Raw genomic sequence first — 20,062 nt, 5'->3', positions numbered from 1 at the left:
AATTAGAACTCAGGATTAAGAAACTCACTCAAAACTGCACAACAATATGGAAACTGAACAACCTGCTCCTGAATGATTACTGGGTAAATAATGAAATTAAGGCAGAAATAAATAAGTTCTTTGAAACCAGTGAGAACAAAGACACAATGTACCAGAATCTCTGGGACAAAGCTAAAGCAGTGCTTAAGGGAAATTTACAGCAATAAATGCCACAGGAGAAAGAGGGAAAGATCTAGAATCAACACCCTAACACCACAATTAAAAGAACTAGAGAAGCAAGAGCAAACAAATTCAAAAGCTAGCAGAAGACAAGAAATAACTAAGATTAAAGCATAACTGAAAGAGATAAAGACACAAAAAACCCTTCAAAGAATCAATGAATCCAGGAGCTATTTTTTTTAAATGACTAACAAAATAGACCACTAGCCAGACTAATAAAGAAGAAAAGAGAGAAAAATTAAATAGACACAATAAAAAATGATAAAGGGGATATCACCACTGATCCGACAGAAATACAAGCTACTGTCAGAAAATACTATAAACACTTCTACACAAATAAACTAGAAAATCTAGAAGAAACAGATAAATTCCTGGACACATACACCCTCCCAAGACTAAACCAGGAAGAAGTCGAATCCCTGAATAGACCAATAACTAGTTCTGAAATTGAGGCAGTAATGAACAGCGTACCAACCAAAAAAAAGCCTAGGACCAGATGGATTCAGAGCTAAATTCTACCAGAGGTACAAACAGAAGCTGGTACCATTCCTTCTGAAACTACTCCACACAATAGAAAAAGAGAGACTCTTCCCTAACTCATTTTAGGAGGCCAGCATCATCCTGATACCAAAACTTGGCAGAGACATATCAACAAAAGAAAATTTCAGGCCATTATCCCTGATAAACATGAATGTGAAAATCCTCAATAAAATACTGGTAAACCAAATTCAGCAGCACATTAAAAAACTTATCTACCACAATCAAGTCAGCTTCATCCCTGGGATGCAAGGCTGGTTCAACATACACAAATCAATAAATGTAATCCATCACATAAACAGAACCACATGATTATTTCAATAGATGCAAAAAAGGTCTTCAATAAAATTAAACACCCCTTCATACTAAAAACATTCAATAAACTAGGTATTGATGGAACATATCTCAAAATAATAAGAGCTATTTATGACATACTCATAGCCAATATCATACTGAATGGGCAAAGCTGGAAGCATTCCCTTTGAAAACCTGCACAAGACAAGGATGCCTCTCTCACCACTCCTATTCAACATAGTATTGGAAGTTCTGGCCAGGGCAATCAGACAAGAGAAAGAAATAAAAGGTATTCAAATAGGAAGAGAGAAAGTCAAATTACTTCTGTTTGCAGATGACATGACTATATATTTAGAAAACCCCCATCATCTCAGCCCAAAAAGAAAATTTCAGGCCAGCATCTCTAATGAGCATCAGTGTGAAAATCCTCAATAAAATACTGGCAAACCTTAAGCTAATAAGCAACTTCAGCAAAGTCTCAGGATACAAAATCAATGTGCAAAAATCACAAACATTCCTATACACCAATAATAGACAGAGAGCCAAATCATGAGCAAACTCCCATTCACAATTGCTACAGGGAGAAAAAATACCTAGGAATACAACTTATAAGGGATGTGAAGGACCTCTTCAAGGAGAACTACAAACCACTGCTCAACAATATAAGAGAGGACACAAACAAATGGAAAAACATTCCATCCTCATGGATAGAAAAAATCAGTATTGTGAAAATGGCCCTACTGCCCAAAGTAATTTATAGATTCAATGCTATTCCCATCAAGCTACCATTGACTTTCTTCAGAGAATTAGAAAAAACTACTTTAAATTTCATATGGAACAAAGAGCCAATATAGTCAAGACAATCCTAAGCAAAAAGAACAAAGCTGGAGGCATCACGCTACCTGACTTTAAACTACAAGGCTTCAGTAATCAAAACAGCATGATACTGGTACCGAAATGGAGATATAGACCAATGGAACACAACAGAGGCTTCAGAAATAACACTACACATCTAAAACCATCTGATCTTTGACAAACCTGACAAAAACAAGCAATGGGGAAAGGATTCCCTATTTAATAAATGGTGTTGGTAAAACTGGCTAGCCATATGCAGAAAACTGAACCTGGACCCCTCTTTACACCTTATACAAAAATCAACTCAAGATGGATTAAAGATTTAATCTTTAATTTAGGTCTTAAACATAAGACCTAAATCCATTAAAATCATAGAATAAAACCTAGGCAATACTATTCAAGACATAGGCATGGGCAAAGACTTAATGACTAAAACACCAAAAGCAATGCCAATAAAACCCAAAATTAACAAATGGGATCTAATTAAACTAAACAGCTTCTGCACAGCAAAAGAAACTATCATCAGAGTGAACAGGCAGCCTACAGAATGGGAAAAAAAATTTTGTAATCTATCCATCTGACAAAGGGCTAATATCCAGAATCTACAAGGAACTTAAACAAATTTACAAGAAAAAAACAAGCAACCCTATTGAAAAGTGGGCAAAGGCTACCAACAGACACTTTTCAAAAGAAGACATTTATGCGGCCAACAAACATATGAAAAAAAGCTCATCATCACTGGTCATTAGAGAAATGCAAATCAAAATCACAATAAGATACCCTCTCATGCCAGTTAGAATGGCAATCATTAAAAAGTGAGGAAACAGATGCTGGAGAGGATGTGGAGAAATACGAAAGCTTTTACACTGTTGGTGGGAGTGTAAATTAGTTCAACCATTGTGGAAGACAGTGTGGCAATTCCTCAAGAATCTAGAACTAGAAATACCATATGACCCAGCAATCCCATTACTGGATATATGCACAAAGAATTATAAATCCTTCTATTATGAAGACACATCCACATATATGTTTATTGCAGCACTCTTCACAATAGCAAGGATTGGAACCAACCCAAATACCCATCAATGAGAGACTGGATAAAGATAATGTGGCACATATACACCATGGAATACTATGCAGCCATAAAAAAGGATGAGTTCATGTCCTTTGCAAGGACATGGATGAAGCTGGAAACCATCATTCTCAGCAAACTAACACAAGAACAGAAAACCAAACACTGCATGTTCTCACTCAGAAGTGAGAGTCGAACAATGAGAACATATGGGCACAGGGAGGGGAACATCACACACTGGGGCCTGTCAGGGGATGGGGGGCAAGGGGAGGGATAGCATTAGGAGAAATATCTAATGTAGATGATGGGTTGATGGGTGCAGCAAACCACCATGGCATGTGTATATCTATGTAACAAACCTACTTGTTCCGTACATGTATCCCAGGACTTAAAGTATAATTTAAAAAAAGAAGAAGAAGGGTGTCAAGAAGAACAGCTGATTCCAGGTTTGGGGCAGAAAATATATAAAATAACACCCTATTCTTCCAGAAATCAAATCCTATTCTTCCAGAAGCTACCAAATACCAATAGAGCATATCAAAAAGGACAAAAGAGAAAACATAGAAGAGTTCCTATTGACCAAAGACGAGACATTGTAATTAATTAAAACACAAACATAAAAACCTGTAAGTTCATAATAATCAATATAAAAAAGACCCCAATTCCCCCACCCTACAAAACACAACTCACTGAAGTCACAACAGCACCAGCTCCTTACGCTGAAAACTGGCTCAGACCTAAGAAGTAATTACAGTGCCTCTCATCTCTAAGCATACATCTCACAGGCTGCCTCTCTAACTGCATGTTTAATGGGAATCTCAATATTCAAAAGTCCTAAAGAGCTCTTAATTTTGCTTCCAAACCTACTCTTCCCCCAACATTCCCTTTCTCATTTGCTTAGATTCCCCTTCCCCATATTTCATATTTAATCCATCAATAAAATCCCCAATCCAATCACTTCTTACCATTCCACAGGTAGCGCTCTAGTCCTGCCATCACCTTTTACACAGATTACTGCAGCACAGTCCTGATTTCCCTTTGTTCCACTGTCACCCACTTCATCCCATTCTCTCAAATCAGCCAGACAAAACCATTCAAAATGTAATGCAGATCATGCCATTTCCATGCTCAAAACCCTCCAAAGACTTCTACTCTCAAAATACAATTCTACAGCATCTACATAACCTGATCCCTGGATACATTTTTTACTTCTTTCACTCTCCTATCAACACACTCTACTAGCTGGTCTCTTTGCTGCTTCTCAATCATGCCGAGCACCCTCCCCTCTCAGGCTCTTTGCACCTGCTATTCCCTCCACCTAAAAGGCTCAATCCCTAGAGTCTTCCATGGCTCACTCCTTCATTCAAGCCTCTGCCCAAATGTCACTTTTCAGAGAGCTCTTTATCTGACCTGACCACTTTATCCACTTTATCAACCATAGATAACAATCTACCTCTATATCATACATATATATATATAAAAATATATATATGTAACTTTTGTTTACATTATCTGTTTGCTATATAAAAACTATTTAAAACAATGCCTGGCATATATTTGGTGTCAATATATATTTGTTAAATGAATTACCAACGCTGAAATTAACCTATATTTTTCAAGTATCAAGGTTCTCTCAGATTTGTAGCAGAAGGCCATTTTAACTTATCATATATCATTTATTTCAGAGACTTACTCTACAATTTCTGAAAATTAAATTATTTCACGAGTTATCTTCTTTCACCTTTTGCTTGTTCTGGACTGAAGATCTCAAAAACCTTCATTAAAATCTGTGAATCTCACTAGGAAGTGACTCAGTGACAATTACGCCACAATCAATGGGAAAGTTAGGCACTATATCTCCTAACATTTTTGTCTCAGTCCATTTTATGCTGCTTGAACAGAATACCTGAGACTGAGTAATTCATTTTAAAAATTTACTTCCTCGGCTGGACGCAGTGGCTCACACCTGTAATCCCAGCAGTTTGGGAGGCTGAGGCAAGCGGATCACAAGGTCAAGAGATCAACACCATCCTTGCCAACACGGTGAAACCCTGTCTCTACTAAAAATACAAAAAAAATTAGCCGGGCGTGGTGGCATGCGCCTGTGGTCCCAGCTACTCGGGAGGCTGAGGCGAAAGAATCGCTTGTGGGCTGGGCGCGGTGGCTCACGCCTGTAATCCCAGCACTTTGGGAGGCCGAGGTGGGTGGATCACAAGGTCAAGAGATCGAGACCATCCTGGTCAACATGGTGAAACCCCGTCTCTACTAAAAATACAAAAAATTAGCTGGGCACGGTGGCGCGTGCCTGTAATCCCAGCTACTCAGGAAGCTGAGGCAGGAGAATTGCCTGAACCCAGGAGGCAGAGGTTGCGGTGAGCCGAGATAGCGCCATTGCACTCCAGCCTGGGTAACAAGAGCGAAACTCCGTCTCAAAAAAAAAAAAAAAAGAATCGCTTGTACCCAGGAGGTAGAGGTTGCAGTGAGCCAAGATTGCACCACTGCACTCAGACAGAGCAAGACTCTGTCTCTGCACTCAGACAGAGCAAGACTCCGTCTCAAAAATAAATAAATAAAATAAAATAAAATAAAATTTACTTCCTCACTGTTCTGGGGGTTTGGAAGTCCAAGATCAAGGCAGTGGCACTGAGGACTTTGTTGCTGAGTCGTCCTATGATGGAAGGCATCACATGGGCAAGGGAAAGAGAGAGGGAAGAGGACAAACTCATCCTTTTATAAGAAACTCACTCCTGAGATAAAGAACCCACTCCCATATAACACACACCTGTGACAACAATATTACTATATTCATCTCTTAAAGGTCTCCATCTCCCAACACCGTTGCAATAGACACTAAGTTTCCAACACATGAACTTTGAGGACACGTTCAAACCACAGCAGTTTTGCTTCATGAATTCCTCACAGCTTAGGACAAGATTGTTTTAATTTAAGCAACTCCACATCCTGTACCTCTAATTCTGACATTGATAACGAAGCAGATTTGCAAGTTGCTAGGAAACGGAGCTTACATTTGATTTCCTTTCCTTTAAAATTTTGGATTTATGTTTTAAACACCTATAGTCTAGATCAAGCAAACCAAATAATTAACGCAGCCTATCTTTTTACACTAACAATCAAACAAGGAAAGAGGAAAGGAACAGTATTTGCCCTTTCAAGCATTCACTGAGCAACACGATATGCTGGGAAGAATACAGAAGTATTGGTATTTTAACATGGCCTAGTAAAGATACTTATTCTGAGAATATGATATTCAATGGTAGCTCAAGGTTCAATATAAGAATAGTAAAAAAGGAAAAACTGTTCCAAAAACTACTCCTCAGTTAAAAAAATAAAAGAAGAAAAAGAATAAGAGGTACGTGAGGCCAGTTTTTTCATACGTATGGGTATGGGTGATAAAGAGGCTCTCATTGAAGTTTTAGGTCTACCTCATGTTGGCCAAATATGAGGGCTAAGTGACTAGTCTCGAGGGCAAAGAATCTTGCAAAGAGCATCAAAACTTCTAAGCAAGGACATATGCAAAGTTCTCGTGCAAAGCTCAATTTTAAATATTCTTCTCTATGCATAGAAAGTTTCATGGCAGAGCAGATTGGGCACAAGCCACAGAGAACTGGGTCCAAATCCTGGGTCTACCACTCATTAGCTATATGACTTTGAGCAAATTATTTAGCCTCTCTAATTCTCCACCTCCCTTTGTAATATGGGGGTGAAAATAACTGTTTTAAGGTCTTGTATGAAGATTAAATAATAAAACAGGTGGAAATTGTTGGCACTGGATCTGGAACCCTATATATGCTCAGTAACTATTCATTTCCTTCATCCTTTGGTACAACCATCTAGGAAAAAAACATCAGCAGAGCTACCGCTCACAAGATATTTTTATTTTAAAAGTTCTTTAAGTAATAAAAGTTGCCCCTCCCGAAGCTTTCTTGCCTCTCTGCAAAGATCCCTATCACCCAGCAGACAAAATCTGGAGTGTATCAGGACTAATTACAGTTTTCTTTTTATTCTGTGAATGTCATCCTTTACCAGCAGTCCCAGACACCCGGGTTATCTTTTACCACTCACATCTAATCCCCAAGAGGCCCTGGACTTTTCTTATTCTGGCATCATCTCCCAGAAACCCTCCAACTGTGTCCTCTTGAATTCAGTGCACAGTGACCAAAATCTCCTCTTCAATCCCTTCCATAAAATCTCTCTTCACTTTCTTGCTCTAACCAATACCTGGCTGTCCCTTGAGGACAATGCTTCCACTGTAGACCCCTCTTAAGTAGAAATGAGCTTTTCTCGTGCAGTCCTGGGTTGCACCAGGCCTATAAGCAGGTTGGATAGGTCCCATACCCTCCTTCCTAACCCCTACCCCTTCAAATATTTACATCATCTGACTATACCACTCAGCATCCCTCCTTGTTTCTGTAACCTAATAACCCTGGATTCCCCTGTTACCCCGTATTTTAGCTCCTGGCTCCAGGACGCTATCTCAACTCCTATTTTAATTCTCAGTATTTTCAATATACTTATCCTTCAATATACTGATCCTTCAAACACTAAGGCATCCAATTACATTAATTCATCTCTTCCTATGGCTTTTCTTCCATTCTTCCTCAGCCACTCACTCCCATGGTCAGACTCTAGACTTTATTTGCCATTACCAAAAACTCCTTCTTCTCAATTTCATGCATCTCACTTTCTGGCCACTATCTTCTAGTCTTCCTGTTCAGTCCCTCATAATCATATCCCAACATCAACAACCTTTGACCATGCTGAAACCCACAATTCATTAAGCTTCTCACCACCCCTCACTGCATCCTACCCAATGTCCTCTCTTTGCTTATTGCCCAGACTAAATTGACAGTCTATCATCGTAATTACTCCCTTGCATGCCTGTGTACTTCCATCCCTGGAACCTTGCCTACTCTGGATTACTCAATGGCCAAGACCTCAACCCTAGCTATATCCAACCCTTGCTACCTGGACCTGAACAGCTGACCTTACCTGAAAAACACACAGCCACACTAACTGGTCTCACTTTAAATTTCATGACCACTAATCCTCAGGTGAGCACTCAAGTGCGTCCCTCCCAGCCATCGTGCTGTTCCTTACACATTCACCCTCCCACCTCTAGATGACCATGTAGTATACAAATCTCCCTCCACAAACTGCCAATACCTCAACCCTCCATCTCATCTATTTCCTGGAAAAACATCAAAGAAACCAAAAGACAACCCATCCCCAAATCTCACCCACTACATCTACAGTCTGCTTCTACCCTAGTCTCGACCTTCTCTTCTATTCTTCTAGCTCAGCATTTCTCAAAATTTTTAGGTCTCAGGTCCTCTTAACATTGTCATAAATTGTTGAGGTCCTGAAAGAGCGTTTATTTATATGGATTATATCTAATATATTTACTGTACCGGAAATTAAAACTGGGAAATTTAAAAATATTTATTAATTTCATTATAAAGTAAGTCTATTACATGGTAATATAAATACATTTGTATGAAAAAGAACTATACCTTTTTTTTTTTTAATTGTAGAAACAGGGTCTTGCTATGTTGGCCAGGCTGGTGTCAAACTCCTGCCCTCAAGCAATCCTCCTACCTCAGCCTCCCAAAGTGCTGGGATTATAGGTGTGAGCCAGCACACCCAGTCAAAGAACTATATTTTCTAAAACAGAAAATTTAGTGAGAAAAGCAGTTTTATATCTTTGCAAATCTCTTAAACGTCTGACTTTAATGGAAAACAGCTGCACTCAATCTGCTGTAATATGTTGTTTTGGTTGAAGGATATGAAAGGATTTCAGCCTCACACAGATTCATAGTTAGAAAAGAAAGAAGTATTTTAATGGTCTTTTTAGATAATTGAGGATGTTCTTTGATACAACACCAAATCACAGTAAGTACAGTTTCTTAAAGACTGGTTGCAGTGTGCAATCTGAAACTCTATCAGTGAACTTTTCTCCACTCTGTTACCTTAAAATTCATGGGTCTATGACCCACTTTTGAAACTGTCTTTTACCGTGCACAATTTTGTAACACCATGCACACCAGTCAACTAGAAAATACTGTTTCTCTACATTATGCAGATCATCCAAATGTCAGGAAACTTCATTAAACTATATTTAAAAGCCACATTCATTAACATCACCACCAATTACATCAGAAAATCTTTAAGTATTAGGAAGGTGTCACATGAAAATTTTAATTCTTTCAAATAAGTCATTCTTTCAAATAAAAATGGTATCCCGTATCCCCTGGGAGAAGAAAGACTAGCTCAGCTAGCAACTCAAAACAACTGCTCAAGTGCTTTTCTTCAGACAACCACCATACTACATTAAGCAGGTCTTTATGCATACTTACCATTTAATTACTCAGAATTTTAAAATGTAATCTTATGTAATCAAGAGCAAGATTTAATAAAATCAATGATTTTGACTGCTTCTTCAAGGACATTCTGAAGCAGAATCAGTATGACAATGATGATGATGAATGTGTAATGAAGAAAATAATGACTACTTACTCTGTTTGGATTGGTGTCTGTCTTATTCTGTTCAGGCTGTTAAAACAAAATATCCTAGAACTTGGTAATTTATAAAGAACAGAATTTACTGTTCACAGTTCTGGGGGTTGGGAAGTCCAAAGTCAAAGTGCCAGTAGGTCTGGTGTCTGGTAAAGGCTTTCTCCTTCATAGATGGTGCCTTCTTGCTGCACCCTCACATCGCAGAAGCAGCAAACAGGTTCGCTCGAGCTCCCTCACAAAGGTACTAATCTCATCTGTGAGGGCAGAGCCCTCAGGACCTAATCACCTCCCCAAAGTTCTACCTCTTCTTATTATCACCGTGCAGGTTAGGTTTCAACATGAATTTTAGAGGGACATCAATATTCAGACAAAACTTTATTTGCTGTTAGGCCACCAGGAGTTTTATGCACTATTGCTTTTAGAAATATTAGCTCAAATATCAACAAGGTGAAAAAGGTAGATCATGCTTTTACCATTGTGTAAATACTTTTGACCTCCTGGATTTCTGAAAAGTTCTCAGGGACTCCCAGGAGTCCGATGGCTACACTTGGAGGTCAGGTATTCTAGACGCTCTTACAAGAGGCCAACCTCCTAGACACTAGACAATGCTCCATGCTCCCGAACGTCTTTTTTTTTTTTTTTTTTTTTGAGACAGAGTCTCCCTCTGTTGCCCAGGCTGGATTACAATGGCACAATCTCAGCTCACTGCAGACTCTGCCTCCCGGGTTCAAGCCATTCTCCTGCCTCAGCCTCCCAAGTAGCTAGGATTACAGGCATGTACCACGCCTGGCCAATACTGGTCAGGCTGGTCTCGAACTTCCAACCTCAGGTGATCCACCCACCTTGGCCTCCCAAAGTGTCGGAATTAAAGGCGTGAGCCACCCGCCTGGCCCGGAATGTCTTTCTTTTCTCTCCTACATTGTCAATGTTATCTGCTCTGGAGTGAGTCTTTCCCACTGGCAGACATTATTTATTCACCTAGAAAAGACCCTCCTTCAACTTCCCTTTTCCCTCCAGTTATGGCCTTATTTCTCACCTTTCCTTTTCAACAAAACTCTCCAAAAGAGGGCTTGGATTGGTAAGCAGGAGGAGCCCTGTAAGAGGAGGAGCACTATCTGTACATATGAATGAGAAGCGAAATCAGCACAGAGTCAGTAATCAACCCTTTCCGAAATTAAAAAGAAAAAGAAAACCCAGGCACCTGACATTCCTAGAGATTTTCTAATACATCAGCAACATAATACAAACCTTTTTAAAAATTCTTTTTAATTTACTGCTTGTAGACAGTGTCTAGCCACCACATTGCATGCACCCCCCTATGATTTCAGACATCAAATATTAACACAAAGTGAGTAATGCAAAAAGAAAGGGGGTTAATCAGACACTTTGAGAGAAAGGAAAAAAAAAACCACTGATTCAATGAGAGCTGTTAATGAGGCTTTTTGTTTTGGTAGATTAATTTGGGAGTCTGATGACTAAGAAGAAAACCTAAGCTTCTCAGGTGACTGCTATTGATTATTATCAAGGATTTTTTTTTAACTGAATAGATGCTTTTGCTAAATTCTATAGTTTATGAATTTCAGGTGTGTATCTGAAATCTGTGTAAATCTATGTCTACCTTAACAGTATAGAAAACTTTCCTCATTAGCAAATTGCAAGTCCTCCCTTTATTGATTCCGTATTATAACTTGACAGATGATGAGCATTTCAGGCTGTGAACTGCTGATGTTTAAATACATTACCCTAATACTCTTTAGTTATTGCCAATTGTAAACCTCATTAACTCCCAGCATGTGGCCAAGGCCTGGATTTCGTCGCAACAACCTCACAAAGTGAAAACAGGTATATAAAAATGACTTTATCATCAACATTATTATATCCTCCTTCACCTTGTGAAATCTTTAAAAGGCCATATATATTTTTTTTTCAGAAAAAGAATAGCAAACCTAGGAAAGGCAGAGAACATGCTTTATTTATATAAGCCACACATTTCTAAGCTTTAGATTTCTTTTTTATCTTTTCTTCTTTGATGTCCTTATTCCTCATGCATCAAAACAGGAACTGTCCCAGGACTCAATCTCTTTACTCTTAACAGAAAGGAATTAATTTAAGGCCGGGCATAATGGCTCATACCTGTAATCCCAGCACTTTGGGAAGTCAAGATGGGCGGGTCACTTGAGGTCAGGAATTGGAGACCAGCCTGGCCAACATGGTGAAACCCTGTCTCTACTAAAAATACAAAAATTAGCCGGGTGTGGTGACACATGCCTATAATCGCAGCTATTGGGGAGGTTGAAGCAGGAGAATTGCTTGAGCCCGGGAGATAGAGGTTGCAGTGAGCTGAGATCACACCACTGCACTCCAGCCTGGGTGACAGAGCAAGACTCTGTCTAAAAAAAAAAAAAATATATATATATATATATATATATATTTGAGGGTGTGATTATATTGCTGTCATTTTGGCAGGGGGAGACTAACAAGATGGTATGGTGAATCTGTCAGCCCCATCACTAGCAGATTGGGATATCTAACATTCCTTTTCCAAAAGAAGCTCCAACTTCTGTTTGCTCATGGAGTGCAAAGAGGTTCCACACTGGAGATGAAAGACATGTGTGGTAAATTCCTATGTGACCTTAGCAAGCCAACTGGATCCCTGAGCCACCCAGTGCCCACCCCACAGACACTGAGTGCCCTCAGTGAGCCAGGCACTCAACAGCTCCAGCTTATTCTAGTCCCACGTGGTCTTCCCAGGTGACAAGATGAGTTAAAAGTGAAGATACTTTTTTAGCCTCCACTCCCTCTAATAAGACAACAGCCACTAACAACGACAAATAGAATGTTTGCAAAGATCAAAGGAAAATTTTTCACCTTGCTCTTAATAGATAAGTTGTGTGAACAATGTACAAAAATCATACTTAGAAAATATATGAAGTTTTATTCTCATTTTGAATGAAAAAATAATAATAATCACAACCAAATCTAAAAGGTACAGTTTAGTTATGTGGTTCAATATCAGTAATAAGTTCTAGGCCCTGAGAAGTCCTTAGAGTCCCACCTCCTCCTCAAACCTGGGACAAACCCTCTTCACTCATAAGGCCCATCAAAAACAAAAGGCTTCCAGCCCTAGACACTCAAAGTCTCCTCTCATCTCCCTTAAAAAACTTCAGAAATTGATTAAACGCATCGTTAAGTAGATTAAAACAGTGGAATGCAGGGAGGTCTAAACACAACAAAGAGTATTAATAGCAAGTATGCTGTTACACAGGCGAATCATGCCAATCCCCTCATTCAAATTAGCCTTTGATGGCTCTCCAACACTCTCAAGATAAAGAACCGCAATCCTTAATATGAGGTACATGTCCCTACACAGTCCGGGCACGGCCCACCTCTTCCACCACCATGCCCTGCACTTCCGTGCTCCAGGCATGCCAGCCTCTGCATTTCAAAACACAGGGACTCTGCAACTGCTGTTCCCTCTGCCTACAACTCTCTGTCCTCTGTACTCCCACCTCCAACTCCCGCAGCTCAGATGTCACTTATGGAAAGCCTTCCCAACTTCCCAATCCAAATGAAGCCCCTATTTGGTGTTACTCCCACCATCTCTCTCTTTCATAGCAGTATTGCAACAGCAATTCACATTTATTTCAGGTTTCCTAAGGAACACCTGTCTGCTTCATTAAATTAGAAGCTCCAAGAGGGCAAGCACTGTGGTTTGTTTTTTTTTTTTCCATTCACCATGTTATCCTCAATATACACAACTGTGCCAAGCACAGAGACGAGGCTCCCAAAACACTGCTGAATGACTGGAGAGTGTTCAGAGAGAAGCTCCAACATGGAAGGCTGACCAAGGCACCAGCTCATGCATCATTCCATTAGAAACAAGAGTGCTACAGAAAACAGGATTCCTCTCTCAGAAAGCTGGAGGTGTTAAGGCCCTAAGTTCATGCGGTGCACAGGCATTTAACTTCCCTGCCCGGAGTTCCACCCAAACCCACACATAAGTGAAGTCTTTAGGAAGCGGCCATGCCCTCACAGAGACAGTTGACAACAGGGGTCTCTGACTGGAAAAGGTCTGGATCAAGCCAAAACTACCACTAGAAAAAGTTTTTTTTTGGATCAGGCCAGCCCTTGGCAAAAGAAAAATTTTCACAACTATAAGCTTTCTAATTTCCCGGAAAAAAAACAGCTACGTGAGTGTATTTGTTTCCTGGGGCCGCTGTGACAAATTACAGTGGGAAAATAAAACTGGTACACCAAAGTGAACCTGCACTATTCACAACAGCCAAGATATGCAATGAGCTCAAGTGCCCATAACAGATGAATGGATGAAGAAAATGTGATATATGCACACAACAGAATACTATTAAGCCTTTAAAAAGAAGGAGATCCTTTCACTTGTGACAATATGGATGAACCCGAAGGACAATATGTTAAGTAAATAAGCCAGGGGCAGAAAGAGAAATATTGCATGATCTGACTTACACATGAAATCTAAAAAAGTAAAACTCATAGAAGCAGAGAGCAGACTGGTGGTTGCCAGGGCCTAGCCTGGGGCAGGGGACAAGATGAGGAAAGGCTGTAGGGTGATGTTGGTCCAACAATACAAAATTTCAGAAGAGTAAGCTCAAGAGACCTATTGTACAACACACTGACTATACTTAATAATCATATATCGTATACTTGAAAATTGCTAAGAGTAGATTTTAAGTGTTCTCACCACAAAAAGAAGTATATGAGGTAATGAATATTCTAATTAGCTTGCTTTAGCCATTCTACAATGTATACATATTTCAAAACATCATGTTGTACATCATAAATATATTCAATTTTTGTCAGTTAGAAAATATATAAATACCTGGGGCTACACTGGGCTCAGGCCTATAATCGCAGCACTTTGGGAGGCTGAGGCAAGTGGGTTGCTTGAGATCAGGAGTTCAAGACCAGCCTGGCCAACATGGTAAAACACTATCTCTACTAAAACTACAAAAATTAGTGGGGCATGGTGGCAGATACCTGTAATCCCAGGTACTCAGAAGGCTAAGGCAGGAGAATTGCTTGAACAGGTAGGCAGAGGTTGCAATGAGCTAAGATTGCACCACGGCACTCCAGCCTGGGCAACAGAGCAAGACTCCATCTCAAAAAAAGACTTCCGCCAAATGGCCAAATAGGAACAGCTCCAAAGTGCAGTTTCCAGCAAGAGCAATGCAGAAGGTGAGTGATCCCCGCATTTCCAACCAAGGTACCAGGTTCATCTCAATGGGAGTGGTTGGACAGCAGGTGTAGCCCAAGGAGGACAAACTAGGGCAGGGTGGGATGTGGGCCTGAGAACTCCCCCTCCTACCCAAGGGAGGCCATAGGGAACTTTTCTGGATACTATGGCACTCCAGCTCAGATACTGCGCTTTTCCCATGGTCTTTACACGCCCAGACCGGGAGATTCTTGCCTATGCCAAAACACCAGCACCGCAGGTTTCCAGCACAAAACTGGGTGGTCATTTTAGCTGGCGTCTGGAATGCTCATTTCCCTGGGAAAAAAGGGGGCTGAAGGCAGGGAGCCAAGTGATCTGGCTTGGCGAGTCCCACCCCGACAAAGACCAGCAAGCTGAGACCCACCAGCTTGAGATTTTCACAGCCAGCACAGCAGTGGGGGCAGGGGCATTTGCCATTACTGAGGCAGTTCTAACCTTGCCTATGTGAACAAAATCGCAGGGAAGTTCACACAGCAGTTGGGCGGAGCCTGCGGCAGCTCAGCAAGGCCTCTGCAGGCAGACTGTGACTAGACTCCCTTCTTGATGGGCAGGGCATCTCTGAAAAAAGGCAGCAACCCATCAGGGACTTATAAATAAAGCCCCACCTTCCCGGGACAGAGAATCTGGGAAAAGGGGTGGTTGTGAGTTCCACTTCAGCAGACTTAAAAGTCCCTGCCCAGAAGCTCTGAAGGGAGCAATGGAGCTCCCAGCACAGAACTTGAGCTCTGATAAGGGACACACTGCCTCCTCAAGTGGCTCCCTGACCCCCATATATCCTAAGAGACACCTCATACAGGAGAGCTCTGGCTAACATCTGATGGGTACCCTTCTGGGACGAAGCTACCAGAGAAAGGAATAGGCAGCAATCTTTGCTGTTCTGCAGCCCCTACCAGGTGATTCCCAGGCAAGCAAAGTCTGAACTGGACCTCCAGCAGTCCTGCAGCAGAGTGGCCTGACTGTTAGAAGGAAGACTGAAAACAGAAAGAGATAGCTTCAACATCAACAGACAGGATGTCCACTCGGAGACCCCATCAGAAAGCCATCAACTTCCAAGACCAAAGGCAAATAAATCCACGAAGATGGGAAGAAACCAGCACAAAAAGGCTGAAATCCCCAAAAACCAGAATGCCTCTTTTCCTCTAAGGGATCACAACTCCTCACCAGCCAGGGAATAAAACTGAATGGAGAATGAGTTTGACAAATTGACAGAAGCAGGCTTCAGAAGGTGGGTAATAACAAACTTCTCCAAGCTAAAAGACCATGTTCTAACACAATGCAAAGAAGCTAAGAACCTTGAAAAAAAGGTTAGATGAAATGCTAACTAGAATAACCAGCTTAGAGAAGAACATAAACGACTTGATGGAGCTGAACAACACAGCTGGAGAACTTCACAAAGCTTACACAAGTTTCAATAGCCAAATTGATCAAGCGGAAGAAAGGATATCAGAGATTGAAGCTCAATTCAATGAAATAAAATGAGAAGGCAAGGTCAGACAAAAAAGAGTGAAAAGAAATGAACAAAACCTCCAAGAAATATGGGATTATGTGAAAAGACCAAATCGACATTTGATCGGTGTACCTGAATGTGATAGAGAGAATGAATCCAAGCTGGAAAACAACTCTTCAGGATAGTATCCAGGAGAACTTCCCCAACCTAGTAAGGCAGGCCAACATTCAAATTCAGGAAATACAGAAAACACCACAAAGATATTCCTGAAGAAAAGCAACCCCAAGACACATAATCGTCAGATTCACCAGGGGTGAAATGAAGGAAAAATTGCTAAGGGCAGCCAGAGAGAAAGGTTGGGTTACCCACAAAGGGAAGCCCATCAGACTCACAGTGGATCTCTCAGCAGAAACCCTACAAGCCACAAGAGAGTGGGGGCCAATATTCAACATCCTTAAAGAAAAGAACTTTCAACCCAGAATTTCATATCCAGCCAAATTAAGCTTTAAAGTGAAGGAGAAATATCCTTGGTTTGTAGCTGCATCACTCCAATCTCTACTTCTGTGGTCACCCTGTGTCTTCCCCTTTCCTGTTTCTGTGTCACCTCTCCCTTTGCCTCTGTCTTCTAATGACACTTGTGATGAAATTTAGAGCCCACTCAAACAATCCAGAGTAATCTCTTCATCTCAAAATTCTTGATTTAATCACATCTACAAAGACCCTTTTTCCAAATAAGGTAACATTTACAAATTCCAGGAAATTGGACTGGATCTCTTTGGGTGGCTATTATTCAGCCTGTTAAGGTAACATAGAATTTGAACTATGACTTCCATTTCCGGGCTTTCATGAAATGCTTCTTAGTACATTTACCTAAATACAGTCAACAAATTGATATGAAACCATAATTTGATTATTATACATTATATATATGTACTGAACTATCACTCTGTATCTAACATGTACAATTATTACATGTCAACTAGAAATAAAAAAAATTACTGAGATGTTCACGGTTTTTGCAACTAAAAGGTTTATTATAGGGCAAAGGATTAAGGCCATCTAACATTTCCCTGTCACAGTAAAACTGAGATTTCAGATAATACAAAATCTAAAAGAAAATGCCAAGCAAAAGAGGACTGTGAGATTATGAGAAAAAACAGCTCAGAACACAGAAAAGGCCAAGGACTTTAGAACCTGACAGGCTTGAGCACCTTTTAGCTACAAACTGTTTAAATACCAAGAGCTTCAGGTATCTCATTTACAAAACCAAGAAAACAAAGGCAGCCTTTCAAATCTGTCAGCTTTTGAGAAAATATACATATTATGGTATATTATATATATAAAATATACATTACATTGTTGTCATCCAATAAATGTAAGACTGTATTTTTGGAGATTATATGTTTAAAAAAAGAAAAAGCATGTCTATTAATGGGAAAGGGGATAAAATAAAAGGCAAAGTACATCAGAAGGTATTCCAATTATTTATTTATTTTTTAAAAATAGTTTTGCTCTTTCGTATGATACCTTGAGAGGCCTTCCAAATCTATCAAGTAAAGGCCCATATATATGTTAATGTACATAGGAACCAAAATTTTCAAAGAGAGAGATACAAAATTTAAAAAACAAAGAAAAATCCTGTAATGTTAAATTTAAAAGGAAATGTCATTATGAACTTTTACTTTTTTAAAGTTTGTATACTTCCCAGCTCTGTTCACTGAAAAGTCAGAGAAGCAGTAATACCCTGGTAACAATTAGCCAGTGCCCAGAGCTTTGTTTCTAAGCACCATTCCCAAATAAAAGGAATCAGAGCTTCATGGTAGGGAAAAAGTGATTTCCAGGTCAAAGCCAGGAACAGTCCAAGGTGAGCCTGGAACAACTAATTTGCCAAAAACAAGGAGTATCTGAAAGCTGAGAATAAGAAGCCAGCTTGAAGCCCTCCCACTGACCAGATTTGAGACAATTTGCATGTAAGAGAATAATGGTAATAGATTATAATATACAGAATTAAAATAAATAAATCCAGGAAATTATATTGCTATAAAAGATTAAAAGAAAAAGAAAAGGAGGAAGAGGAAAGAAAGTTTCTGTTTACCAAAGAATGCTGGACAATAAACATAGGAGAAATTATAGGATTAGAAAAATAGCTACCTTTTAAACATCAGTATAACAACTGGGTGAAGAATCATCACGGATGCTAAAACCATTAGGTGAAAGGTTGCTGAAGAACAGGATATCCATGTGATCCTAACGTATCATCCCACAGACTATCTACTCATGTGACAACAACAAAATGGAACCTTTACAATAGAAATATCTGGTTAATGCCAACTTCCTCAAGTGACCAAACAGCATCACCAACGCCTGGACAATATCCCTCCTGAGGAGATACAATTGGTATACAGAATAGCTCCTAACCAACCCAAAATGTACCCTGATCGAATCAGACAATGAGCAAACAATCAGGCAAGTCCAGAATGCAGAACCTTCAACAAAATAACTGGCCTGGATTTCAAAAGTCATATAATGAAAAACAATATAATGCAAGGTTCTGTTTTAGAGTGAAAGAGACATAACTAAATGCAGTATCATCTTCAATAAAGAAAGAAACAAGAATAGGCAAAGAGCCATTTGAGGTAGAGAAGGGAGGTGAAGATATCAGATCTGCAAATACACTTGAAAGTCCTAGTATATTTAAATATGGACTAGATATTAGCTGATATTTGACATGATCATTAATTCTAAGTGTGATAATGGCGTGGGGGTTATGCAGGAGAATGTCTTAGTCTCAGAAGATAAATGCTGAAATATTGTGATGCATACAATTTATACTTAAGTGTTCCAACCAAAATAAGAAATTATGTGTATACATGTTTGTGTGTAGAAAATGTGTACGTACAAAGAGAGCACAAAGATGATAAAAAAATGTTAATAAGTCAATCTAGATGAAGGGTGTAGATTGTGTGCTCACTGTATTCTTCTTTCAACTTTTTTGTAGCTCAAAATTTTTTTCTGTAGTTTAAAATTTTTCAAGTTAGAAAAAACTGATCTCAAATATTAAGGCTGATAACTCGTGGTGCATGTGAACTTGGTCACATTTCCTCTGAAACATAAGCCATTATAGGGGGTGAAAAAACAACCAAATTTCCCACAGAAAAATGCTTGCTGGGATAAATCTATGTTTTCCATAGTTTCAGCTTCAATGAACTAGTGTGAAATATACCCCAGCCTTTTCCTGTACCACCCTGCTCATACATTACATTTTCCTACCAAGCAAAAAATCCACCTTGGGGTAAGGTTAGAAAACAAAGGTAGCAAGGTTAAAAAGGAAACCTTCTGCTGCTGGAATAGAGAGAGAAGGCATAATCCAACAATCCTCCAGAATACTGCAGCAAGTAGATCACCTAATTCCCTGCCTGCTCTCTCCCAGTCATCAAGACCTTCATTTTATAGGAGGCTCTTTCTATTTAAAAAAACGGGGTGACAGGTGCATAAATAAGAAAAGGAAAGTGCTAACGAAAACGGAGAGTATTTAAAGTACATAAAGATGTCATAAATGGGTTATATCTCAAACCGCTGCATGTGGGAAAATCAGACACATGAAGATTCCAATAAAGAGAGAAAATTCAGAGCTAGAGAACACCGCAAAGTGGTAGGTAATGGCAATCTGTCAAAAGGATGCCTGCAAGCAGCAGGGGCAGAGGGCAAAGCCTCCTACAGTTTACCTAGAGAAGGGAGAAGGCAAGGTCCTTTACAGTTTACCTAGAGAAGGTTAGTTCTCGTACATTATACTTTGGCTATTAACAGACATTGGTGTTTGATTAGCAAGAGTTCAGAGTTCAAAATTCTGTGTTTA

General features: G+C 39.7%; 1 protein-coding gene across 2 annotated transcripts in view; it reads right to left on the bottom strand.

Moving 5' to 3' along the window:
• Positions 1-20,062, bottom strand: part of SLC25A13 (solute carrier family 25 member 13) — a 205,200-nt gene that overhangs the window by 145,790 nt on the left and 39,348 nt on the right. The gene's annotated exons all lie outside the window — the stretch shown is intronic.

This window comes from Aotus nancymaae, unplaced genomic scaffold, assembly GCF_030222135.1.
Source record: "Aotus nancymaae isolate 86718 unplaced genomic scaffold, 86718_ANA_hifiasm-v0.15.2.pri h1tg000025l, whole genome shotgun sequence".
Classification (NCBI taxonomy): Eukaryota; Metazoa; Chordata; class Mammalia; order Primates; family Aotidae; genus Aotus; species Aotus nancymaae.
The sequence above is the reverse complement of the archived record's forward strand: the minus strand, read 5'-3'. Positions and strand labels throughout refer to the sequence as shown.